Source organism: Talpa europaea, assembly GCF_964194135.1.
Source record: "Talpa europaea genome assembly, chromosome: 7".
Classification (NCBI taxonomy): Eukaryota; Metazoa; Chordata; class Mammalia; order Eulipotyphla; family Talpidae; genus Talpa; species Talpa europaea.
Genome location: NC_140074.1, coordinates 70,984,948 through 71,012,039, shown reverse-complemented (window position 1 = coordinate 71,012,039; position 27,092 = coordinate 70,984,948). Strand labels below are relative to the sequence as shown.

At 38.3% G+C, this 27,092-nt stretch overlaps 1 pseudogene across 1 annotated transcript in view; it reads left to right on the top strand.

Annotated features, from left to right (window-relative positions):
• The window catches only part of LOC311173742 (cyclin-dependent kinase 1-like), a 42,452-nt pseudogene extending 15,695 nt beyond the window's left edge, over positions 1–26,757 (top strand). The window contains exons 2-4 of the transcript in view: positions 22,021–22,699; positions 22,763–22,960; positions 26,242–26,757. The product of the transcript in view is annotated as a cyclin-dependent kinase 1-like (transcript). The remainder of the gene's footprint in view (positions 1–22,020; positions 22,700–22,762; positions 22,961–26,241) is intronic.
• The last annotated feature ends 335 nt before the right edge of the window (positions 26,758–27,092 follow it).

The following is a 27,092-nucleotide window of genomic DNA, read 5'->3' as shown; positions in this document are numbered from 1 at the left end:
GAGGGGTCTGTCGCACCATGTGGGACCCTCGCCAGCGGCCTGGGATCGAAACGGCGCTGCAGAGGCTGTGGGCAACTTAGCGGCCCAGCACTCAACTGCTGGGCCACCAGGGGAGGCCGGTCTTTTTTTTTCCTAAAGATTTATTTACTTATTTATTTATTTATTTATTTATTTATTTTTTATACAAGAGCCAGGGTACAGGCCACATGTGTGGGAGGGTGAGAGGATTCACCAGAGACAGAGCGGGGAACAGAACAGGCAGACTGATGAAATACACTGCTGAGGGTAGCAGTGGGCGAGACAGGAGAGGTCTGCTCGCCATGTGAGTTGCTCCAAGGCCAGTGGGGATTGAACCAGCATGGCAGAGGCTGCGGACAGCTTCACAGCCCTGCACTCAACCACCTGTGGCACCAGGGAGGCTCAACTCTGAGTCTTTTTATTGGTGAGTTTAGTCCATTAACACTTAGGGTGATTATTGATTAATGGAAGTCTTTTGCTGCCATTTATGTTCTTGTTTGGTGGTTCTATTTAATTCCTTGTTCAGTTCTCGTGTTCATTCCTCTCATGGTTTACTATCCTAAGGCTCCTTGTGATATCTCATAGAGTAAGGGTTAGTAGTAGCAAATTCCCAAAGATTTTATTTGTCTGAGACGGTCCTTATTTTTCCTTCACATAGGAAGGAGAGCTTTCCAGAATAAAGGTTTTTTGGTTGGCATTTTTGTCTTAGGCGTTTTTTAGTATATCACTCCGTTCTCTTCTTGTTTGTATGTTTCTTCTCCCTCATCAGCTTCATTATTATTATATATTTTTTTGTCTTGGACTATTAGAAGTTTTGTAACTGGTGGCTGAAGCCAAAGACTATTACAGGTGGTGCCCCCTGGAGGGGTGGGGGGGTGCTGGTAAGGCTGGATCGCCCCAGGGAAAATGCTAACAAAGTATGGAATTTTGGGGTGGAGACTGACAAATATAAAGGACTGCAGAAGCAGCCCCCCAAGGTTTTGTATTCGGCATTCAGCATTTGAAGATCCAGTGTTTGGGATTCAGCATTTTTGGATCTTCAGAGATTTCAGGGTCAGTGATTTCTGTCCCCCCTCTTCCCCCACACCCCTCCCCCACGACGCCAATCTTCCAGAAGGCTGTTGTGGGCCTCTGAAGAATGTGAAGAGGTTTCCAGCAGCCAATATCAGAGAGGAAACTTTCAGAGGCTTTACAAGTAGCCAAGCAACTGAAACTTCCTTGCTTTACAGGACTGTTCCCTGCTGTTACAGCCTGGCAGGGAAGGCGAAGTCCCAGAGCTGGGCACCTGGCTGAGCTGTGTGAGTGTGTCCATTTGTCAGGTCATTCAGCCACTGCAATTGCTGTTTTGAGCATCGTTTGTCTGGAGCTGTGCTGGCCAGGGAGCCTCTCTTATTGTGTCTTCTGTTGTCTGTGAATTGGAACCCGGCCTATGTCTGGCTGCTGTGTGCTCCAGGTCCCCAGTGGTGGGAAGATGCCATCTTGAGAGCATGACCTATTGTTCGGAAGAGGAGCTCTGCATCCTCAGTGGGGGACGACGCCATCTTTGGAGTGTTTATGTTTAGAACTTTAAAAACACTGGACACTGCTTTGGGTGAGGTAGATGGCCATTGTTGAGCTCAGTAACTGTTTTTCCCTGGTTTGATAAATAAATCCCATTATTGCCATTCTCTGAACCTGAATAGTCTTGCAATTGTAAGCATGGGTGAAGAACTCAGACAGTGACCAATATACTATTTGGGCAGTGTCCTTGGCCAGTTTTATTCCCCCTTACTGCCCTGTATCAGTTTTCTACTATTTGTCTTGCTGCAAACCTTATTCTGCATTCTTTTAGCTTCCTGTATGTCTATTTCCATTTCCTTCTTTGAGTTTGTGACATTTTTTCCAATTATTTCCTTGAATAGCTTTTCAATTCCTTTTCTCTCTTCTCCTTCTGAAATTCCTATGATTCATATTTCTTTTCCTCATGGTGTCATAAAATTCTTGCAGTATTTCTCCTTATTTTCCCTTTGTCTCTCTCTTTTTTCTATTTTGGTTCTTTTTGTGGCTGCATCTTTGAGATTTGTAATTCATTCCATCACATTGTCCATTTTTTCCCTTGGCTCTTTCCAGAAATTTTTACTTCCCCCATTGATCTTTTTACATCCTTCAGTTCCTTTATTTTTGTATTTAAAGTTTCAGTCTCGATCTTCTGTTTGTTGATTGTTTCTCATAGCGTTCTTTTCCTTTCCTGCATACTCTCACATGTCTCTGATCTGTTTTTCTGAGTTTTATTTGTGTTGGAGAAAGTGATCTGCCCACCTCTCAGTAGTATTGAATGGAGTTGAAATTTTTTTTTTAGCTAGTTAGCTTTTTTTATTATTATTTTTATATTCCCCATACAATTGCAATCCCCTGATTTTGACCCCAATCCCTCCTTTCCCCGCCCCCCCCCAAAGTGTGTGTCTGGTTCATAGTTGTTGATTTTTATTTTTTTTTCTTTCTTATAGTTATTCTTTTCCCTGGTCCTTTATTTAGGTTTTCTAGAATCCTGTTATGAGTGAGACCATCCAGTATTTTTCTTTTTCTTTCTGGCTTATTTCACTGAGCATGATCCCTTCCAGCTCCATCCATGTTGCTGCAAATTGCATGTGTTTATCTTTTTTGCATGCTGAGTAATAGTCCACTGTGTATATGTACTACATCTTCTTGATCTAGTCATCTATTTTTGGGCATTTGGGTTGTTTCCAAAGCTTAGCTATTGTAAATTGTGCTGCTATAAACATAGAGATGCAGGTGCTCTTAGGAATTAATGTTTCTGTGTCATTTGGGTAAATACCTAGGGGTGGAATTGCTGGATCATATAGAAGCTCTATCTTTAGTAGGTTGAGGAATCTCCACACAGCTTTGCATAGTGGTTGGACCAGTTTGCACTCCCACCAGCACTGCAGGAGAGTGCCTTTCTCTCCACATCCTCACCAACATTTGTTATTGCTAGTTTTTTTAATATGTGCCATTCTCACTGGTGTGAGATGGTATCTCATTGTAGTTTTGATTTGCATTTCCCTGATTGCAAGTGACGCTGAACATTTTTTCATATGCCTGGTGGCATATGTATTTCCATTTGTATTTCTTCTTTGGAGAAGTTTCTTTTTAGCTCTTCTGCCTATTTTTTGACTGGATTATTGTCTTTGTTGTTGTTGAGTCTCATCAGCTCTTTGTAGATTTTTGTGATCAGTCCTTTATCATTAGTGTTGTGTGCAAAAATGTTCTCCCAGTTGGTGGGGTTTCTCTTTGTTTTGGTTATTGTCTCTGTTGCTGTGCAGAAGCTCTTTAATTTGATGTAGTCCCAGCTGTTTATCTTTGTCTTCACTATCGCTGCTTCGAGTGATGTGTCTGTAAAGAAGTCTTTGAGGTGCATGTCATGTAGTATTTCATCTATAATTCCTTCTATATATTTTATGGTTTCAGGTCTTATGTCTAGTTCTTTAATCCATTTTGAGTTGGTTTGTGTGCATGGTGTGAGGTAGTAGTCAAGCTTCATTCTTTTGCATGTAGTGACCCAGTTTTCCCAGGACCATTTATTGAACAAACTTTCTTTGCTCCGGTGCATATTCATTGCTCCTTTGTCAAAGATTAGTTGACCATAGATCTGTGGTTATATTTCTGGGTTTTCTATTCGGTTCCATTTGGTCCATGTGTCTGTTCTGGTTCCAATACCATGCAGTTTTGATTATTATGGCTTTGTAGAATAGTTTGAAATCTGGGAGAGTGATGCCTCCCTTCCCTTCATTTTTTTCAGGAGGGTTTTGGCTATTCGGGGTTTTTGGTGGCTCCATATGAATTTCATCAATATTTTTTCTATTTCTTTGAAGAATAACATTGAAATTTTGATTGGCATAGCGTTGAATCTATAGATTGCTTTTGGTAAAATGGCCATTTAGATAATGTTAATTCTTCTGATCCATGAGCAGGGGATGTCTTTCCATTTCTTTGTGCTTACTTCTATTTCTTTTAATAGTGTTTTATAGTTTTCTTTGTATAGGTCCTTTACTTCTTTTGTTAGGTTTATTCCCAAGTATTTGATTTTTTTTTGTTTCAATAATAAAAGGAATGTTTTTCTTGATTTCTTCTTCTTCAGATTTATTGTCTGTGTATAGGAAGGCTACTGATTTTTGTGTGTTGATTTTGTATCCTGCCACTTTACTAAACTGATTAGTTTAGTTAGTTTTTCTGTGGAGTTTTTGGGGTTCTCTATGTACATTATCATATCATCCACAAATAGTGATAGTTTGACTTCTTCCTTGCCTATTTGGATTCCTTGTATGTCTTTCTCTTGTCTTATTGCTCTGGCTAGGACTTCCAGTATTATGTTGAAAAGCAGTGGTAAGAGTGGACATCCTTGTCTTGTCCCAGATCTTAATGGGAATGCTTTCAGCTTTTCACCATTGAGAATGATATTGTTTGTGGGCTTGTCATCGATGGTCTTTATGATGTTGATGTATGTTCCTTGCATCTCGAGAATTTCAGGGGGCTTTATCATAAATGGATGTTGTACTTAGTTGAATGCTTTCTCAGCATCTATGGATATTATCATATGGTTTTTCTATTTCTTTTTGTTGATATATTGGATTACATTGATTGATTTTCAGATGTTGAACCATCCTGTGTCCCTAGAATAAATCCTACTCGGTCATGGTGAATTATCTTATGGATGCATTGTTGGATTCTGTTGACAAGGATTTTGTTGAGGATTTTTGTATCAGTGTTCATTAGGGAGATTGGCCTGTAATTTTCTTTTTTTGTGCTGTCTTTGTTGGGTTTTGGTATTAGTGTAATGTTGGCTTCATAGAATGTATTTGGTAGTATTCCTTCTTTTTCAATTTTTTGAATGAATTTATGTAGGATAGGCACTAATTCACTGCTGAACGTTTGGTAGAATCCATTTGTGAGGCCATCTGGGCTTGGGTTTTTGTTTTGGGGGAGTGCTGTGATTACTGCTTCATTTTCGCTGCTTATAATTGGTCTGTTTAGTTGTTTTATTTCTTCTTTGTCCAGCTTTGGATGATTATATCATTCTAGGAATTTGTCCATCTCTTCTAGTTTGTTAAATTTGTTTGCATATAAGTGTTCATAGTAATCTCTTATTATTCTTTTGATTTCTATTGAGTCTGTTGTGATTTCTCCTCTTTCATTTATAATCCTATTCATACATGTTTTCTCCCATTTTTTCTTTGTGACCCTTGCTAGAGGTTTGTCTATTTTGTTTATTTTTCAAAGAACCAACTTTTGTTTTCATTGATCTTTTGGATTGCTTTTTTAATTTCTAATTCATTTATTTCTGCTTTGATGTTTATTATTTCCTTTCTTCTACTGGCTTTAGGGGTTTTTTGTTGTTCTTTTTCTAGTTCTTTGAGATGTGAGATTAGGTTGTTTCTTCGAGTTCTTTCTTGTTTGTTGATGTGAGCCTCTATTGCTATATATTTTCCTCTTATATACTGCTTTTGCTGCATCCCATACATTTAAGAAAGTGGTGTCCTCCTTGTCATTCAACTCAAAGTATTTTTTAATTTCTTCTTTGATCTCCTCATTAGTCCAATGGTCTTCCATTAGTGTGGATTTCAATCTCCATGAAATGGGAAGGTTCCTTGTTTTCTTTTCATGGTTTATTTCTAGCTTGATGCCTTTATGATCGGAGAAGTCAGCTGGAATGATTTTGATTTTCATGTATCTGTTGATGTTTGTCTTGTGGCCCAGTATGTGATCGATTTTGGAGAATGATCCATGCTCACTTGAGAAAAATGTGTACTCAGATTTTTTTGGGTGCAGTGTCCTATAGATGTCTGTTAAGTCCATGAGTTCCATGTCTTTATTTAGGGCTCTAGTGTCTTTATTTTTTGTCTTGTTGATCTGTCCATTGGTGAGAGTGGGGTGTTGAATTCTCCCACTATATATGTATTTTCTTTAATATCTGTTTTCAGAGCTGGTAATAATTATCTAACATATTTTGGTGCCTCTTCATTTGGTAAATATATGTTGATGTGTTATATCTTCCTGATGTATTGTTTCCTTGATCATAATGTTGTGTCCATCTATGTCTCTTTTTACTTTTTTTATTTTGAAGTTTATTTCATCTGATATAAGTATTGCTGTTCCTGCCTTCTTTTTTGGTCCGTTTGCTTGTAGGATTGTTTTCCAGCCTTTTACTTTCGGTCTGTGTTTATCTGTTGTGGTTAAATGTGTTTCCTGGAGACAGCAGAAGGTTGGATTTTTTTTTTTTATAGAGGCATGTTTTATTTATTTATTTGTTTGTTTATTTGTTTTGTTTATACATGCACTGGGTACAGTCAGAAGCGCGGGAGGGTGAGAGAATTCACCAGAGCCAGAGCAGGGAGCAGAGCAGCCAGAAGGACGGAAGTACACTGCTGAGGGGAGCAGCGGGCGGCAGGAGAGGTCTGTGCGCCATGTGGTACCCTCCTCCAGTGGCCGGGGAGCAGCCAGGGATCGAATCAGCGTCGCAGAGGACACGGGCAGCTTCGCAACCCAGCGCTCAACTGCTGCGCCACCGCGGAGGCCCTGGATTTTTTTTTTTAATCCAGCCTGCTACTCTGTGTCTTTTTACTGATGAGTTTAATCCATTTAAATTTAGAGTTAATATTGATATGTTGGCATCTGTGTTTGTCATTTTGTTTGTCTTTTTTGTGATTTTATTCCTTGCTTTATTCTTGTTCATTCCTCTGTTGATTTTGGCTGTAGGACTTCTTGTAGAATTTTTTGGAGTGGGGGTTTAGTTGTAATGAATGTCTGGAGTTTCTGTTTGTCTGAGAAGGTCCATATTTTTTCTTCGTAGAGGAAGGAGAGCTTTGTAGGGTAAAGTATTCTTGGTTGGCATTTGCTGTCTTGAAGTTTGCTGAATATGTTACTCCATTTTCTTCTTGCCTGTAATGTTTCTTCGGAGAAGTCAGAAGTTAACCTGATTGGTTTTCCCTTATAAGTTATCTGTTTCTTCCCCCTTGCCAGTTTTATTATTTTTTCCTTGTCTTGGACTCTTGCAAGCTTTACTATTAGGTCTCTTGCCATAGTTTTCTTTTCATTATGGTAATTGGGAGTTCTTCATGCTTCCTGTATGTCTATATTCATCTCCTTTATCATGCTTGGGAAGTTTTCTTCAATTATCTCCTTGAATAGTTTCTCAGTTGCTTTGTCTCTCTCCTCACCTCTGGAATGCCTGTAACTCTTACATTTCCTCTCTTCATGGAGTCTGATAATTGTCTAAGAGTCTCCTCATACTGCTTTATTTGCACTTCTCTCTCCTTTTCTCTTTTGGCTCTTGTTATTTCTGTATCTTTGATAGTACTGATCCCTTCTTCCATTTCATTGATCCTGTTTTCATTGCTTTTCCCAGAGTTCTTTATTTCTTCTAGTAATCTTTTTATCTCCTGCATTTCTTTTCTTTCCTTTCTTAAGGTCTCAATTTCATTCTTCAGTTCAGTGATTATTTGTCTCAAATCATTTTTTTTCCCTTTTTGTTTTCTTTCTGCTTTTTAATTAGGATGATTATTAATTCTCTATCTGATAGGCTAAGAAGTTCTTCACGTCATCGTTGAGCTCTGGTGACTGTGTTTCTTTTTGTGGTGTGTCCTCCTGCTGACTTGCTTGGTTATTTATATTTTTTCTTCTCCCTGTTGTTTGCTTTCTAAATAGTTCTATGCATTGGGATGTTGTGCCACTGGTGTTGGCGGGCATCTCTTTGGAGTGCTCCTTTAAGGGTATTGGAAACTGTTTACCAGACTGAGACCAGCACTGGTAGGCCAAAACTCCATCAGGGTGTTGATGATGTGTTGCTGGGCTCTGTCCCTTACAGTTCCCTTCCTCTGTATTTACTCAGTTCCAACAGGGAATCAGCTAGTTGGTGATTAGTTCTGGTCACGAGGTGGCGCCAGAGACCCGTACTTGCCTACCTGTGCTTTTTCCCAGTGGTTCTCTGAGTATCAGAGGGGGGTCGGAGGGGAGCACCTCAACACAAGGGCTCTTTTTTTTTTTTTCAAGATTTATTTATTTATTATTTATACAAGCACTGGGTACAGTCAGAAGCACGGGAGGGTAAGAGGATTCACCAGAGCCAGAGCCGGGAGCAGAACAGGCAGAAGAACCGAAGTACACTGCTGAGGGGAGCAGCGGGCGGCAGGAGAGGTCTGCTCACCATGTGGGACCCTCCAGTGGCCGGGGAGCAGCCAGGGATCGAACTGGCACGGCAGAGGCTGCAGGCAGCTTCGCAACCTATTGCTCAACCGCGGCACCACCAGGGAGGCCCAACACAAGGGCTCTTATTCAAGCCAGGTGCTGTGTCTGCCCTGTGTTCACCAGGTGTTGTGCCCGCAGCTGTATGGATCCCACGCCCTGAAGTCTGCACTCTAGTTGTTGGTTCCAGGGCTATCAGATCCAAAACGCTGCCTGTCACCCTGTGCAGTACCTGCTGCTATGGCGCGTCCCATGCCCCGGATCCTGTGCCTAGCTCTCAGTTCCAGGATGGGGTCTTGCTCCACGCCTTGCCTTATTTCCCTCCTTAGCCCCGTTTGCGTGGACCACTCTTTCTCAGCGCCTGAGGGTGTTTTTGTGATCCCTTGTTTCCAACTATAGGGTGTTGGTGATTTTTTTCTGGTCATTAGGTGGCGCCAGAGATCTTTCCTAGTGTCCCTTGAGCACTGTTTTTAACCCTGTGGGTCCGGGGGAACAGAGTGGGAGTGGCATGGAGAGTCTCAACGGCATGGAGGTGCTGTGTCTGCCTTGTGCCCCACGGCCATGGGGATCCCACGCCCCGAATTTCATGCCCCGGGTCTCAGTTCCCAAAGCCCTCAGGTCCAGGATGCAGGCTGTAGCCCAGTTCAGTGTCCGCAGAAATGGCGCCTTTTGCACCCATGTCCAGGTGCCTGGTTTCTGATTACTCAGTGAGGGACATTCACCTCAAAGAAGGCCTGCGCATCTCCCCGCAAGCCTAGGTCGCAGGCGTGGGGACCTGGGCAGCCCCGATCTGCATATGCTTTTCAAGAGCGCAGCTTTTTCACACCAGCTTACCGGCTGGCCTGGGTCTGTTTGTAGGTCTCCTGGGAGTCTTTATTTTTCTCCAATGGAACCCAGAGCCGTTCACTCACCTCTGCGGTGAATCCTGCACGATTCTCCACAGTTCCACTTCACAGGGTGTGGTGGCTGAAATAGTTCCTTTTGATGAACAGTCCCGCTTGATGCGTAGTTTGTTCTTGTTGGTTGTTATAGTTTTTTTTTTCTTTTTCCCCTCCTTTCTGTTGGTTGGAGAGTGCTGACTTTGTGGGTGGGGGAGGGTGGCAGGGTTCTGCGCTTTCCTCCCTTCTAGTCCTCTTTTATGGCAACTTTCTTCTTCTGGCAGTTTGCCAGAGTCGCCCGTTTATCTTGTTTGTCTTCCGTGTCCCAGTTCTCTCAGGGACCTGCCGCTTTTCCTCCCTGTTAACTTTTTTTTATGGGAGGTCTTACTCGCAGCATTTCCTCGCTGCCATGTGGATGTCCTCTCTCCTTTGATGTTCTTAATTACGGCAATTTTGAATTCTTCATCTTGTTAGGGGGAAAAGATGTCCTAAAGCTAATTCTATACAGGTTTTGTGGACTCCACCCCCACCCCAGGCCAAAGCCAAAGACACTGGGAACTCCAAATCCCATCACCACCAACCTGAGGGTGGGGTTAAGCAGCCAGTTTAGAATAAAGCCAGACAAATGGAGGGGTTCCCCCATTTTGGCTCCCCGCCAGCTTGCAGTCTGGCCAGCTCTGAGAGTGCCTTTGTGTTTCCAGGTCGGCGGATCGGGTAGGACACATTAAAGACTTTATTTCCCTATTTTCTCCCTGAGTTGTACATTTCCTCATTTCCCTTTCCCTTGTAAATAAACCTTTTATTAACCTTTTGTGTGTGCCTGTAGTGGAGTATTAATAAGTCCCTTGTAAGCGCGCGGGTGAGGACCCACAGCCAGGCAACCCGTTCAGTATTGGGGCTGTCCTATAACAATCTGACATAAAGAAAAATTCTTTCATGTCAGTGTTGTTGAGTTCTGAAGAATAATTTTCTCTCTGTGGAGTATTGTTACCCTGAGTACTTCCTTGACCACTTGTATTTCTTTCTCCCTACTGTGTGCTTTGGGGTTTGCTCTGCTATAGGTGGGGCTTTTCCTGGGCGTGGGTCTCCCTTTCCTCTTATTTTGGGTTTTACCTGGTTGTGGGTACAGAAGCTGAGGCCTTCCCTGGAACATATCTGAGTGAGCAGCTGGCTCTCTGGTCTGTCACTTTTAATGTTTTCATCTTGCCATACTGGAGTCTTAATTGTATTTTTGTTAAAAGATCTATCTGCTTATGCATACAAGAGCTGGGGTACAGGCCAGAGATGCAGGGTGTGAGAGGATTCACCAGAAACAGAGTGGGGAACAGAACAGGCAGACTGACTGAAATACACTGCTGAGGGGAGCAGTGGGCGAGACCAGAGAGGTCTGCTGTGCCATGTGGGTTGCTGCTTGGCTGGCCGGGGATCGAACTCATGCTGCAGAGGCTGCGGATTGCTTCATAGTGCGGTGCTTAACCTCTTGCACCACCAGAGAGGCCCTTAATTGTATTTTTGACCACCTATGCCCCAATATCCTTATTTGTAAAATAGGGCTAGTATAGCATCTTTTTATAGAATTATTATAAATATTAGGTTAGTTACTAAATGAAAGGACTGAGCGGTGTCTGGCATATATTAAACACTATACATATAAATAATTTGTATTATTTTCCTTCTCACTATATGCCTCCATCTCCATTATTTTTCCCCCAATACATTCTCTTCCCGTCCCTTTGATCTCTCTTTCACAGAGCCCATGTTTTGTTTTCTTGCAGAACAGTGAGAATTTTTATTATAAAATTGTCTTATTTCCTTGAGGAATTATCTTCTATAGGTTATGTGTTTATTTTTATTGAGGTAACATTGGTTTCCAAGACTGTGTATGTTTTAAGGTTTCATGTTCTGCATACTATTCTTCTAAAATTATAATGAAAAATTGTAAACATACAAAAAAGTAGAAGAACCTAATGAATTCAATGAACCATGGTTGATTATTAATCATGGTTTCTCATGTTTTATTAGAAAATATCCTTAAACTGACTTTTGTTTGTTTTGTACTCCTCTTCCAAAGTGTTTTTCTTCTATTTTGTGCTGTTTATCATACTGAATCCTTTTCATTATTATTAATCATTCAATATGGACAGTTATATTCAGATCTACTAGTTGTTTCAAAAACAGTGTATCAAATAAGGGATCAGGAAAAAAATAATTAAAATAAATTAAAAAGCAAAACTAATAGGCAACTATTAATTTGGAGACACTCTGCAGGGGAGGAGGAAGGAGAAGGATCATAACAGAGGAGGGAAGAGCACAAGGGACTATGGTGATGGTGCTCAGGTAAATTGGTGGTGGGAATTTTACGGGGACTGCACCTGAGAGGAGAAAGCATGCATTGTACAAAAAGGAAGAATGGTGTAAAAAAAAATATATATATATACATATATATATAATAAAATGTAAAACAACAGTGTAAATGGTTTTCCTTGCTTCTTTTCCCTTTTCTCTAGAAAGTAATTTTCTCCCCATGAAGTAAAGTTTTTGTTGATATCTAATATACACACGGAAATCTGCTTTAATTATATCACTCAATGAATTTCTAAAAGGTGAGTACGACTGGAATTCAGTGTAAGTGACCAGAACATTATCAGAACTGTAGAATTCTCATAGGCCAGTCAAAAACTAATGCCTCCCCAGGTAAAGACTATTCTTATTCTTCACCTTATAGATTAGGTTTGCTTATATTTGAATGCTATGTACATGAAAACATGAAGGTTTTGCTGAAGATTGTTCCATTGTATGAAAACCACAATCATCCTTTATATTGTTGATAGGCATTGAGATTGTTTTGGGCTTCCACTCTCTTGGGACAACAGGCCGTTTTCAATCTGTTATTTGTACAAACAATGTTTCAGTGAACAACCATTAGTATCTCATTTAAATATATGCAAATAAATTTTTCAAATGTAAAAATATATATTTAGAAATAGAAAGTCTAAGTAACTTCATCTTTTTTACCTTATTGCCAAAGGATTCTTACTTTACCTCTGCCTGAAGTTTATCAACAATAGCACCCCCGAGAAAGAGTCGTGGGTGCACCATTCCATGAGTTCTTGCAAGATAAAACTTTTTATTTCTTTAGCTTTAAATTTTTTGAGCATATCTTAGGATAAATAGAAAAATCTTTGGCTTAAACTTTTTTTTGGTTTTTTTGTCTGGTTATGTCTATAGATAAAACAGCATTTATTTCTTTTTTCCTAAAACCCAATTACTTTACAAGAATTCGGCTTGATAGATTTGGCCTTTGGGTTTGTTTCCACATTTTGGCCATTATGAATAATGCTGATATGAGTATTCACATACAAGTTTTGATATGCATATATTTTTATATCTTTTAGATATATATCTAGGAATGAAACTCCTGGGCCACATACTTTCATTCTTGAAAATGACTGAGCCATACCCACCAGAAATGTATGATGGTTCTAATTTCTCAAATAATTGACACTTGTTATTATCTGTCTGCACTATAGGAAGTACAATCTTAACTGTGACTTAAATTTGCATATTCCTAATAGTTAATGATATTGAGCAACTTTTTGTGTGCTTGATGGACACTTACACATCTTTTTTGAGGAAATCTCTATTTAAATCCTTTGCTCATTTTTATTTATTTATTTATTTATTTATTTATTTATTTATTTATTTATTTATAATGACCTTACATTCTTTATTCAGATTTGCAAGTTTTTAACATTTTGCCACTTTGTTTTATCACTTTCCCTTTTAATATATGAAAATATTATTTGCTTTCTGAAACACTTGAGACACTTCATCCACTTTATGTCTTAGCAATTTAGTTTACTGAATTATGTTTTCTAAAACCAAGGTCATTCATCATCACTTCTTTTTAGTCTCCTTGAATTTGCAACAGTTACCAGTCTTCATTTTCTTTATACAATATAGATTTACATATTATGTAAATTTTGTATGAGAGGGTAAGTAAGTATTATCAGTACAATACAATTCTGCAATAGACATCATATAATATATACTGGTAAATAATTGTAGCCTCTGTATAATATATAGTTTATAGTATATGTCTGATTTATAGGTATAGTATAATAGATGAAGAAAAATATTGATATGTAAATATATAACAAGTTTGTAAAGTATATAAAATGTAACATAAATGCACATATGCTATATTACATGTGTATCACATATCATGCTTGTAATATTTATTACTGCCTTTATTTATTTACTATTTAAATATTTTATTTTATATAATTCTTACATCTTTTTTCATCTTTGCACAATGTATGCATTTTCTTTTTGGTTATATTCCACATACAATTGCACCTACCCCCTTATTTTGACTCTAGTCCTTCCTTTCCCTGCTGCTCCCTCTCCATCCCCCCCTTAGTGTGTCTCTGATTTATAGTTGCTTGTTGATTTTGATTTTTACTTTGTATTGATTAGTCTTTTTCCTGGTCTCTTATTTAGGTTTTCTAAATTCCTGTTATGAGTGAGACCATCCAGAATTTTTCTTTTTCTTTCTGATTTATTTAGCTGAGCATGATACTTTCTAGCTCCATCCATGTTGCTGCAAACTGATTGTGTTTATCTTTTTTGATTGCTGAGTAATATTCCATTGTGTATATGTACCAAATCTTCTTAATCCAGTCATCTATTTTTGGGCATCTGGATTGTTTCCATAGCTTAGCTATTGTAAATAGTGCTGCTATAAACATAGGCATGCAGGTGCCCTTTGGAATTAATGTTTCTGTGTCCTTTGGGTAAATACCTAGGAGTGGAATTGCTGGATCATATGGAAGCTCTATCTTTAGTTAAGTCAAGAAATCTCCACACAGCTCTCCATAGTGGTTGGACCAGTTTGCACTCCCACCAGCAGTGCAGGAGAGTTCCTTTTTCTCCACAACCTCGACAACATTTTGTTGGCGCCTTACCTCGTGGCATCAGGATACTTCCCCCTTCCGTGATTGGCTGTGCTCTTTTCGGCCCAGTGCGCATGACGACCTCTGGCGCACCAAATAAGGGCATGTGCCCTTCCGGGATTAGCTGTGCTTCTGTTGGGCCCAGTGCGCATGACGGCCTCTGGCGCACCAAATAAGGTTATGTGTTTAATCATTGGCTAGGCACTGTTGGCCTGCTTCTTCCGCTTCCAGTCCCCAGCTATAAAGCCCCGCCGAAACCGAAAGTAAAAGAGACCTGCGATAGCTGAACCAAGAGTGTGCGTGTCTCCCTCCATGGTGTACCCCTGTTCTTCAGATCGCTGCTCTCCCCTCGAGAACCTCGTTGACCAGTCCGCGGGCTCGGGCAACATTTGTTGTTGCTAGTTTTTTTAATATGTGCCATTCTCACTGGTGTGAGATGGTATATCATTGTAGTTTTGATTTGCATTTCCCTGATTACAAGTGATGTTGGACATTTTTTCATATGCCTGTTGGCCATTTGCATTTCTTCTTCAGAGAAGTTTCTTTTTAGCTCTTCTGTCCATTTTTTTACTGTATTATTTTCTTTGTTTTTGTTGAGTTTCATTAGCTCTTTGTAGATTTTTGTGATCAGTCCTTTATCATTAGTGTTGTGTACAAAAATTATCTCTCAGTTGGTGGGGTTTCTCTTTGTTTTGGTTATTGTGTCTTTTGCTGTGCAGAAGCTCTTTAATTTGATGTAGTCCCAACTGTTTATCTTTGCCTTCACTATCACTGCTTTGGGTGATGTGTCTGTAAAGATGTCTTTGATGTGCATGTCATGTAGTGTTTCGCCTATATTTTCTTCTATGTATTTTATGGTTTCAGGTCTTATGTCTAGTTCTTTAATCCATTTTGAGTTGGTTTGTGTGCATGGTGTGAGGTAGTGGTCAAGCTTCATTCTTTTGCATGTAGCAATCCAGTTTTCCCAGCACCATTTATTGAACAAACTTACTTTGCTCCAGTGCATATTCTTTACTCCTTTGTCAAATATTAGTTGACCATAAATCTGTGGGTTTATTTCTCGATTTTCTATTCAATTCCATTGGTCTGTGTGTCTGTTCTGGTTCCAATACCATGCATTTTTGATGATTATGGCTTTGTAGTATAGTTCGAAGTCTGGGACTATGATGCCTCCATTCCCTTCTTTTTTTTTTTTTTTTTTTCAGAAGAGCTTTGGCTATTCGGGGTTTTTGGTGATTCCATATGAATTCCATCAATAATTGTTCTATTTCTTTGAAGAATGTCATGAAATTTTCATTGGGATAGCATTGAATCTGTATATTGCTTTTGGTAGATGGCCATTTTGTATATGTGCTGCCGAAGTGAGCAAGGGTAGATGGCCATTTTGATAATGTTTATTCTTCCAATCCATGAGCAGGGGATGTCTTTCCATTTCTTTGTGTCTTCTTCTATTTCTTTGTATAGGTCCTTTACCTCGTTTGTTAGATTTATTCCCAAGTATTTGGTTTTTTTTTTGTTTGTTTTGATAATAAAAGGGATGGTTTTTTGATTTCTTCTTCAGATTTATTGATTGTGTATAGGAAGGCTACTGATTTGTGCATGTTGATTTTGTATCCTGCCACTTTACTAAACTGATTGATTACTTTAGTTAGTTTTTTCTGTGGAGTTTTTGGGGTTCTCTGTATATATTATCGTATCATCTGCAAATAGTGATAGTTTAACTTCTTCTTTTCCTATTTGGATTCCTTGTATGTCTTTCTCTTGTCTTATTGCTCTGGCTAGGACTTCCAGTATTATGTTGAAAAGCAGTGGTGAAAGTGGACATCCTTGTCTTGTTCCAGATCTTAATGGAAATGCTTTCAGCTTTTAGCCACTGAGAATGATACTGGCTGTTGGCTTCTCATATATGGCCTTATGATGTTGAGGTATGTTCCCTGTATCCCAAGAATTTCAAAGGCTTTTATCATGAATGGGTGTTGTACTTTGTCAAAAGCTTTCTCAGCATCTATTCGTATTATCATATGGTTTTTATACTTCTTTTTGTTGATGTGTTGGATGACGTTGATTGATTTTTGGACTTTAAACCATCCTTGTGTCCCTGGAATGAATCCTACTTGATCGTGGTGAATTATCTTATGGATACATTGTTGGATTCTGATAGCTAAAATTTTATTGAGGATTTTTACATCAGTGTTCATCAGAGAGATTGGCCTGTAGTTTTCTTTTCCTGTGTAGTCCTTGTTCAGTTTTGATTATTAGTGTAATGTTGGCTTCATAGAACGTGTTTGGTATTATCCCTTCCTTCTCAATTTTTTTGAAGAGTGTGTGAAGGATAGGCACTAATTCATCTCTGAATGTTTGGTAGAATTCATTTGTAAATCCATCAAGTCCTGGACTTTTGTTTTTGGGGAGTTTTTTGATTATCATTTCAATTTTGCTGCATGTAATTGGTCTGCTTAGGTGTTCTATTTCTTCTTTATCTAGCTTTAGGTGATTGTAGAGTTGTAGGGATTTGTCCATCTCTTCTAGTTGTAGGGATTTGTCCATCTCTTCCATATAACTGTTCATAGTGGTTTCTGATTATTCTTTTGATTTCTGCTGTGTCTGTTTTGATTTCTCCTCTTTCATTTGTGATCCTGTTTATTTGTGCTTTCTCCCGTTTTTCCTATGTGAGCCTAGCTAGGGGTTTGTCTTTTTTATTTGTATTTTTGAAGAACCAGTTGTTGGTTTCATTGATCTTTTGGATTGTTTTTTTAAATTTCGTTTTCCTTTATTTCTGTTTTGGTTTTTATTATTTCTTTTCTTCTACTAGTTTTACAGGTTTTTTTTTGTTGTTCTTTTTCTAGTTCTTTGAGCTTTGAGATTAGGTTGTTTCTTTGAGATCTTTCTTGTTTGTTGATGTGAGCCTCTATTGCTATATATTTTCCTCTTATTACTGCTTTTGCTGCATCCCATACATTTAGGAAAGTGGTGTCCTCCTTGTCATTCAACTCAAAGAATTTTTTAATTTCTTCTTTGATCTCCTCATTAGTCCAGTGGTCTTCCAGAGGTGTGGGTTTCAATATCCATGAGGTAGGAGATTTCCTTGCCTTCTTTTTATGGTTTATTTCTAGTTTGATGCCGTCATGGTCAGAGAAGATGGTTGGTATGATTTCAATCTTGGTGTGTCTGTTGATGTTTGTCTTGTGTCCCAGTATGTGATGGATCCTGGAGAATGATCTGTGTGCACTTGAGAAAAATGTGTACTCAGATATTTTTGGGTTTAGTGTTCTGTAGATGTCTGTTAAGCCCAAGCACTCTAGATCCTTATTTAGAGCTTTAGTGTCTTTACTTATTTTTTGTTTTGTTGATCTATCCATTGTTGATAGTGGTGTGTTGAAGTCTCCTCCTACATATGTGTTTTCTCTGATGTCTGTTTTCAGAGATGATAATAGTTGTCTGATATATTTTGGTGCTCCTTCATTTGGTGAGTATATGTTAATGAGTGTTATTTCTTCTTGAAATATTGTTCCCTTGATCATAATATAGTGGCCGTTGGGGTCTCTTTTTACCTTTTTGAGTTTGAAATCTGTTTTATCTGATATAAGTATAGCTGTTCCTGCTTGCTTTCTTTTTTGGTCCATTTGCTTGTAGGATTGTTTTCCATCCTTTAACTTTGAGTCTATTTTTATCTTTTGTAGTTAAATGTGTTTCCTGGACACAGCAATAGGTTGGGTGTTGTTTCTTAATCCAGCCTGCAACTCTGTGTCTTTTTATTGAAGAGTTTAGTCCATGTACATTTAGAGTTAATATTGATATGTTAGCATCTGTATTTGCCATTGTGTTTGTATTTCCTCTGGTTTTATTTATTTATTCTTTTAATACCCTTTTTTTTTTTTTTTTTTTGGCCTTCTTTCGTTGTTAATCATCTCTCTGTTGGTTCTGGCTTTAGGACTCCTTGTAGTATTTTTTGGAGTGGGGGTTTAGTCCTAATGAAATTCCAGAGTTTCTGTTTGTCTGGGAAGGTCCTATTTTTTCTTCAGAGAGTAAGGAAAGCTTTTTGGGATAGAGTATTCTTGGTTGGCACTTGTTGTCTTGGAGTCTGTTGACTATGTCCCTCCACTCTCTCCTTGCCCATAGTGTTTCTTCGGGGAAGTCTGATGTCAGTCTGATTGGTTTTCCTTTGAATGTTATCTATTTCTTCCCTCTTGTCAGCTTCATTATTTTTTCCTTGTCTTGGATTCTTGGGGCTTTACTATTATGTGTCTTAATGTATTTTTCCTTTCGTCATGGAAGTTTGGTGTTCTTCTTGCTTCTTGTATGTCTATTTTCAGCTCCTTCATGTTTGGGAAGTTCTCTTCAATAATTTCCTTGAATATTTTCTTTGTTCCTACGTCTCTCTCCTCTCCTTCTGGGATTCCTATAACTCTTACATTTCCTTTCCTTGTGGAGTCAGATAGTTCCCGAAGTCTTTCTTTGGTCTTTTTCCTTTGTACTTCTCTTTCCTTTTCTGTTTTGGTTCTTGTTATTGCTGTGTCTTCAAGAGTGCTTATTCGTTCTTCCATTTCATCTATTCTGCTTTCATTGCTTTTCCCAGAGTTCTTTAGTTCCTCCATTAATTCTTTGATCTTCTGCATTTCTTTTACTTCCCTCTTTAGGTACTCAGTTCTGATCGTTGATTATTTTCCTCTTATCATTGTTTTCCTTTATGACTTCTGTCCGTTTTTTAATCAAGGCAATTTTAAATTCTCTTTATGGAAGGCTCAGAAGTTCTTTCAAGTCACTGTCATTGCAATCTGGTGGGTGGTTTTTTTTTGTGTGGTGTGTCTTTTTCCTCGGATTTACTAGGTTGCATGTAGTTTTTCTTCTCCCTGCTTCCTGTTTTCTAATTTGCCCTATGCATTGGGACACTGTGCCACTGGTACTGGCCTGCATCTTTTTGGTGTGCATTTTGTGGGGTTTCTGAAACTGGCTGTCCAAACGAGTCAAATACTGTTATGCCAGAAGTCTAGTGAGGCAGTGGTACTTTGAGTATGTTAATGGTCTCTGTCACAGAATATTTCCTCCTTCTGTGTTTAATTACAAAGGTGTGTCTTGAAGTCCCACAAACTTCCCTGGAGGTAGGGCAGCAGGATTGCACTCTGGGTTCCAGAAAAACTGGATCCACTTCTTGGCTCGAACATCCTGCCAGGAGGGACCAGGCTTATGGGGGCCTTCAGTTCACCTCTGACTGCTCAGGGAACCTTCTCCCTCTGGCTCCACGGGGAGTCTTCTGCAAGTTTCAAGCAGTCCTTATTGAAGAAAGCTACCTGTTCTAAAATGGCAATGGGGGGGCCGCACTCCCCTGCGCTCCCGGTCTGCCCCAGCCTTGGGTGCCGCTCCCTTTCTGGGCTCGGACTGCTGGCCAGAAGGAGCCTGGCATGGGCGAACTTCCCAGCTCACCTCTGGCTCCGCTGGGAGCTTTCAGCCACTTTCAAGCAGTCTTTATTGAAGAAAGGTCCCTGTTCTAAAATGGCGATGCAGGGACGCATTCCCCTTGGCACCTGGTCTCTTTGCTCATTTTTAAATTGAATTGTCTTTTTATTACTGAGTTGTAAGTATTTTTTTGTACACTTTGAATACAGGTCCCTTATCAAATATATGATTTGCAAATATTCTTCCAGCCTCCAAGGTGTCTTTTCACTTTCTTCATGTTGTCCTTTTAAATACAGAAGAATTAACTTTGATGAAAAACAATTTATTTTTAAAAATTATTTTGCTAGTGTTGTTGTATCTAAGAAACTGTTAATTGGAGGCATTCTGCAGTGGAGAGTGTAGCCCAAAGTCATGAAAATTTGCTCCTTTATTTTTTCCAGGGGTCTTATAGTTTTAGCTCTAACGTTTAGGTCTATGATTAATTTTACATTAATTTTTGTCTGTAGATTGAGCTAAGAATTCAACTTCCTTCTCCCTGTGGAGATCAAATTTCTCCTATACCACTTATTGGAAACATTATTCTTTCACCCATTGAATTGTCTTGGTGACTTTGCAGAAAGTCAGTTGACTATAATTATCCCTAAATTATTTTTAATTTTTCCTATATTTTTATTTCCCATTACACATTGTACTTTTGTTTGCCACAATACCTACTCTACATTGTCCATACATTTTTCAGTTTCATCTTCCATTGGGTTTTTATTCAGCTTGGCATAAAAGAGAAAAATCTCTAAATTAACATTTGTAATTAGGTGGGAAGTCAAAAGTGAGCACAGACTCAGTGCACAGAAGCACAGGAGATTATTAAGAAAAAATGAATTGACCTAGCTGGTTTCCTTGACATGGAGGTGGCAAGGAAATATTTTTAAATGATAGGAAAGTATTAGAAGCAGATTGTGGATAATTTTTAAAGTCTGTTCAGGGATATTACTCAGAGAGTAATAAGGAGCCAAGACTGAAGAATGAGCTGGCTAAAGAAAGAAGGAAAAAAAGAATGAAGGAAAAATAGCACAAGAGCAAGGAAACCTGGAGGAGAAGTTATCCAAATTTGCCATCAACCAGTCTTCTTTTTTTTAATTTTTATTCATATATTTTTACATCATTGCTCATTTTGGTACAATGTTTGATTTCTCCTCTCAGTGGTTGTCCCCATAAAACTACCACCACCAAGACACCAGTTAGGATAATAGCAATTCTTAGTTTAGAAAGAATAGTGAAGATTTTTTTCTTAATCCATATTAAAATGAAAGAACAGTTAAGAGTTGAGATGAATAAAAATGAAGACTATAAAAACTGTGTTAGAATTGATGATTGAGAAATTACTGCTGCCGTTAATGGAAGAGATTTTACATGTTTGCAAATAAGTCATTGGAAAAGTGAGATTGTTTCTCTATCAGGAGAAACAAAAGCAGAAAAAGAAGTTGTTTCGCCAACAAGAGGGAAATATTCCCCAAGAGTGATGTGGAGGTAAAATAATACATCTTGGGAGAGAGAGAGAGGACTTACCATTAAGCAAGTAGAGAGAGCCTTCTCCTCTGACCTCAAGGGAAGGGGGAAAAGTCAGGTGTGAATACAAATGGAAACATGAATACCACCCAAAGGGGCTCCTGTGAGATGCCCTTTTCTTCTAGGAAAATTAGAACTTACTGTGGGAATTTCTGGGATAAAAAAAGATAAATACAAGTGCTAAAGAACCCTTGCAAGGGCTCCCTCAATTTGCACCAATCTGTAAACCAGGGCCCATTGGCTCTATTTTAATGACTGCTCCAGGAACACTCTGGCGGGGGATTAAAGGGCAAGTGTAGTTTAGATGCCAAAACTAGCAAAGCACCTAAGGAAAAAGGTACATTAGTAAAGTCAGTAGTAAAGTGAATAAAAACATCACATCTTTGTCTAGTAATCTGTTTCAGCATTCTGAATCTGAATTCTTCCACAAGAGGGAGTTGTCAACAGTAGTTCAGCAAAAAGAATCAGCAAAATCTAGGCTTCCTTGTCCCCCACTCACTGTTGTCAATCTCATCGCAATGAAATGAGTACAAATTTCATAGATGTTGCAGGGCCTATCTAAGGAAAAGCATGATCAAGTCTCATTTTATCCGATGAGGGATAAACATGTCTGTGAAGCTACTATCCACATGTCCAAAAGGGAGTAGGTATGCTGCACTGTATTGCTTTTTTGGTCCTGCATATTGATAAAATACACTGGGACATGATAATAATGTATCTGGATATGTACACAGTTGATCTTAAAAAAGGCAATTAGTTATTTCAACAACAAATTGTTTAGTTGGAAACAAAAATAACAGAAGAGAAGGTAGACTGGAAAATTTGTTCATGTGAGACCCACAGTCTCTTCCCCAAATCTAAAATTTAACAATTCTCTCTGCAACCTCAGAGGTACTTAGCCTCAAAGCTGGCTCTGGGAAGTTAAGTTGTGGCTACCACTTTCACTGCGGGATAATAAGCCAAGATCTACCATATTCATTGATTGATTATAGAAGACTATACCAAAATAGAGAAAATTGGAGAAGGTACCTATGGAGTTATATATAAGGGTATATATAAGTATATATAGGGGTATTTATATACAAGGGTACAACAAGAAGAAGGGGTTCCTAATACTGCAATTCAGGAAATGTCCCCATAGAGAGAACGTTGTTATCCAAATGTAGTCAGTCTTCAAGATGTGCTTATGCAGGATTTGAGGTTATACCTCATATTTTAATTTTTTCCATGGATCTCAAAAATACTTGGATTCTATCTTTCCTGGTCAGCTCATGGATTCTTCACTTGTTATTTTCACTAAATCCTACAAGGAATTGTTCTGGCACTCTGGAATAGTTCCACACACAGAAGTAAAACCTCAAAATCTGTTGATTTATGACAAAGGAACAATAAAATTGGCTGATTTGGGCTTTGCCAGAGCTTTTGGAATACATGTCAGAGTGCATACTCATGATGCAGTGACACTAGTATAGATTTCTAGAAGTACTGCTGGGGTCAGCTCACTGTTCAACTCCAGGTGATATTTGGAGCACAGGCACTATATTTGCAGAATTAGGAATTAAGAAGCCACTTTTTCTTGAGGATTCAGAAATTGATCAACTCTTCAGAATTTTCAAAGCTTCGGGCACTCCCAATAATGGGGAAAAAATGATCAAAGAAGAACTGCAAAATATGTGAAATAAAAATTGGTAAAACTGAAAAGAGAAATAGACAAATTCATGATCTTTACAAGAGTACAAGAATATATTTCCTAAGTGGAAATCAGGTTGCCTAGCGTCCCATGTCAAAAATTTGGATGAAAATGGCTTGGATCTGCTCTTAAAAATGTTAGTCTAGGATCCTGCCAAATGAATTTCTGGTAAAATGGCACTGAATCATGCATATTTTAATGATTTGGACAATCAGATTAAGAAGATGTTGTTTTCTGACAGAGTTTCCACATGTTATGTCAAAATAGACTAACATTTTTATTGTTTACTCTATTTTTGTCTTGTTTATTTTCTATGTTGTAAAATTTAAGCTGCACTTCATCTTCTAAATTCAAAAGTGTAACTTAAATATGTAAATATTGTTCTATATCAATTTAAATATAATAATTCTGTATATGTGTGTAGATCTCACTGAAACATTTGTTACTATAATAAAACTATAAATCTATTAATGTCAAGAATTGGGAAAAATTGTTAGTTTAAATCATTTCAGGCCATATAACAATTTTGGTATTCCTGTAGTTGGAACCACTAAAATTTAGGAAAATATACTGAGTTCAAAGTTTATGATGCTTTGAGGAATTATTATGTGCTTTTTTTTATGTTCTGTTTCACTTTTGTCAGTTTCTTGCCCTAAGGGTGAATATTTTTCTACTGATACTTCAATTTGTGACCTAAGTGTTGAAGCATTCAGAATGGAAAAAAAAAAAGCTGTCCAAATTTGAGAAAAGATGCTAAATTTATAGAGGTTTTCAGTAATTTATAACACTAATATTAAAGCATGACAAGGTTTACTAAGGTTTAGAAAGTCAAGGACTGTACAGAGCAGAGATCAGTCCAGAAAATTTATGAACTCTCCTATTTTTAGGTACGGCGGAAAAGCTATTTTTCTTTTTGAATCGTAAGCTTTGATCAAAAATAATAACTGACAGAGGAATTGCTTATCTTGGCTTTCAAGTGTGACGAATATATGTTCAAATTTTGGTGTGATGTTGTTTATTAGCAGTTTTCTTAGAAGGTTCTAATGTACAGGTACTTAGCTGAAATCACTAGCTTTGGACAGGGAACAACGGGAACTGCAAGGAAAACTGGGTGGTGTGGATTACTGATTTATGTCCTTGTGGGTACTCCCTAGCCTTCTGGCCTTATTTAAATGCAGTTCTAAATATTAATGTTCACAACAGGTATACTTTGGAGATATTGCAGGTTCGGTTATAGACCACTACAATAAGGTTAATACAGCAATAATAGGAGTTATGCAAATTTTTGGGGGGTGTCCCAGGGCAAATAAAAGTTAAGTTCACGCTGTACAAAGCACATTAACTGTGCAATAGCATTATGTCTAAAAATATAGAGACATTTTTAATGACATGGAATGGCAAAACTTCTTAAGGCCTAGACTCCGGTTCTCACACTTAAACCTCATGCTGTCAATCAAAGCTAAGTACAAAGCCAACACAGAGTCAAATGTAGGATTGACTTAGCTTCCACTTACCGATTCTGTGGTAAAGAATCTGTGGCCACTTTTAATTCCTCACAAAAGAATTAAATAAAATTCAGTTTTTAAATTTAAATGTATTAATTTTAATGTAAATAGGTTACATTTAATATGTAAATATAGTTCTATATTAACTTAAATATAATAATTCTGTAAAATGCCTACTTGGTATCTGGCTCAAAGCAAATTATTTCAAAATGTTAATTGTTTTGTTGTTGATATTGCTATTTGCCCTTTTCTTCTGAATAAAAAAATACTTTTTCTGGTTAAGGAGCTAGATGAGTTGTTTTTTATATTTTTTTTAGATGAACTGAGATTTGATCAGAATATATGAAAACAAAAAATAAATAATTTATACAGGATTCTTTGAACTAGCAGTAAATGCCTGAACTATAAGAACTTGAAGTGTTTCTGAGAAAGTATTTTTTTTTTTTGCATGCAATTCATTTTGCAGACTGAGATTGAGAAGAAAACAAAGGAAAAATTTAAATGGTATAAAATTTTTAAAGTGTTTCACTTAACAAACTCCTGAAGATTTAAAAAGTTTAACACCCCCTTTGTACTTTACCTAATTTTTTATCATTTCTTTTGTCTTTCTTTATATTGCTTTTTAGGAATTAGAGAATACAATTCCAACACTATGTTCTTCAGTAGAGACATGGACCCAACTAAACACCATATGACAACAGAGTCGGCTAAATATTCAGTATGTACTTATGATTCTATAATATCGTGCACAGGAAAATCTATATCCAAGAATTTGAAAAATATGAACTGTTGAATATTCAGTGACATACCTCGGGGGTTATAGGGAACACAGAATTTCACTTCAATGACTTACCGTTTTAGTCTTAGCAAAAGGCAACCCTTCCCTGGGCAGGTAAATATAAATGCTGACTTGCTTTTCTGATAATAGTAATGAATTTTAAAGAGCCATTTGTCAACTTTAGTGCACTTTCTATTACTCTTGCAGTGGAATGGGCTAGGATCTAAAGGAAAGTCAATTGGGCTAAATGGCACAAATTTGGGCTTTCTCATGAGATTTTGATCTCCTTAATCTTCCAATTTAAAATGACCTAAGAGGGCCTCCCTGGTGGTCTCTGTGCTATCACCACTATGACCTGAGTTTGATCTCCAGCCAGGGAGGTAACTCACATATGGCACAGCAGACCTCCCCTGTCTCGCCCCCTGCTCCCTTAGCAGTGTATTTCAGTGGATCGCCTGTTCTGCTCCTCACTCTGTCTCTGGTGAATCCTCTCACCCCCGCACCCTGCACCTCTGGCCTGCACCCCAGTTCTTCTATGAATGAATTAATAAATCTTTAAAAATAAATAAATTAAATAATGATCTAAGAAATCTCTTAGGAATAAAGGGTTTAGTAGCAGACGGCTCTAAAAAATATTATTCTCTCAATATAGGATTCTAGATAGAGAAGAGTACTCTAATTTAGACATTTATTTGTCTTTTCTACCCATGACTATCCCCAAACATCTCCAAATGTAACTATTTGCTTTGGTAAAATAGTCCAGTGAGTAAGAACTACTGCAATTTCCTTTACATTGCATTCCTGAGCATCCTGAGCTCTTTGGACACCAGTATAAATCTTTGATATTGGCTTCTTTTCTTCCTTTGAAGAAATGTGACCTTACTCAAAACAAAGGTAGCAAACGCCAACAGTTGCCTCTCTCCACGGTGACCCAGAATTTTAGTGTTGGGAAGATCGTAAAGACTTTAGAGTCCAAGTCTAAGGAGTTTATATTATAAGAAGGGGTTTAAGTGATGTGTCAAAATGATAGCCTTTTGGAGGAATGAATCTGTGATACGATCTTTTGATATCTATTCCAGATTGCCATTTTTGAACTTGGTGTAGTTAGGTAAAGCTGTCTTCCAGAGACAGATTCTTCATTTTCTGTGGTTGTTAATCTGCTTTCTCTAGCACACATGGGTCTGGGGCATGACTGCATTTTCCTCAATCTCGTGACTTCCTTTTTTTTCCTCCCAAACAGCTGCCAGAACTCTATGCATCTGTTGAGAATTTTAATAGAGAGAGAAAGAAATCAAATCTCCTGAAAACTCAGGGTATTTCACTTGATGAAGCACAGAAAATGCTTATCCAAAACCTGGCTGCTATGTCATTCATCAGCAGAACTGATGTGAGAGATCTCCAGCCAGTTTTCAAGGCCAAGGTGGAGAGAAGAGAAGTGAAGCCAGCATCAATGACTGACCTTCTCCACCGCAGCCTGCTGACCAGATCCCTCTCCCCTCTGGAGAAACTCTCCAAGTCTCGGCAAAGACTGGCTCAGTATGGGATCTCTCCTCCAGTGCACACTTTTCCTTATGACATCATTCTCCATCATGCCAGCTCGTTGGCGCTCACTGAGATACGGAAGAAGGTTCAGAGGACCTTAACAGTAGGCCGGCTGGGGCTTCACAAAATTACCTCGGAACAGTTAATCGTGGACGACAGAGTTCCTAAATACTTACTAGTTGACCCAGGTAATCTAAACAGAAGGAAGCCATGAGGGAGCTAATGAATGAAAATTCTATTGCAAAATTGACTTAGATCTCGAGAGCAGACATAGTGAATATTGACCTCTGGGCATCTTGAAGTTCCAGGTGTTGCAAGAAAGCACTGCTTTTCTGCCTCTAGTGCCTGAGTGAAATAGAGCAGAGAATTAAACATTCCAGGTCAATTCTCAAATCCATTCTCAAGGCAGTGTACTATTTAGACATGACACTTCAATTGACTTTTGTAAGATGAGCCAATTCAACTTGGACTCGAGAACACCTTGACCATATTTCTCTCACTTCATAAGTCAAGTATTTATTGAATGACATCTTTTTTTCCAACCCAGAA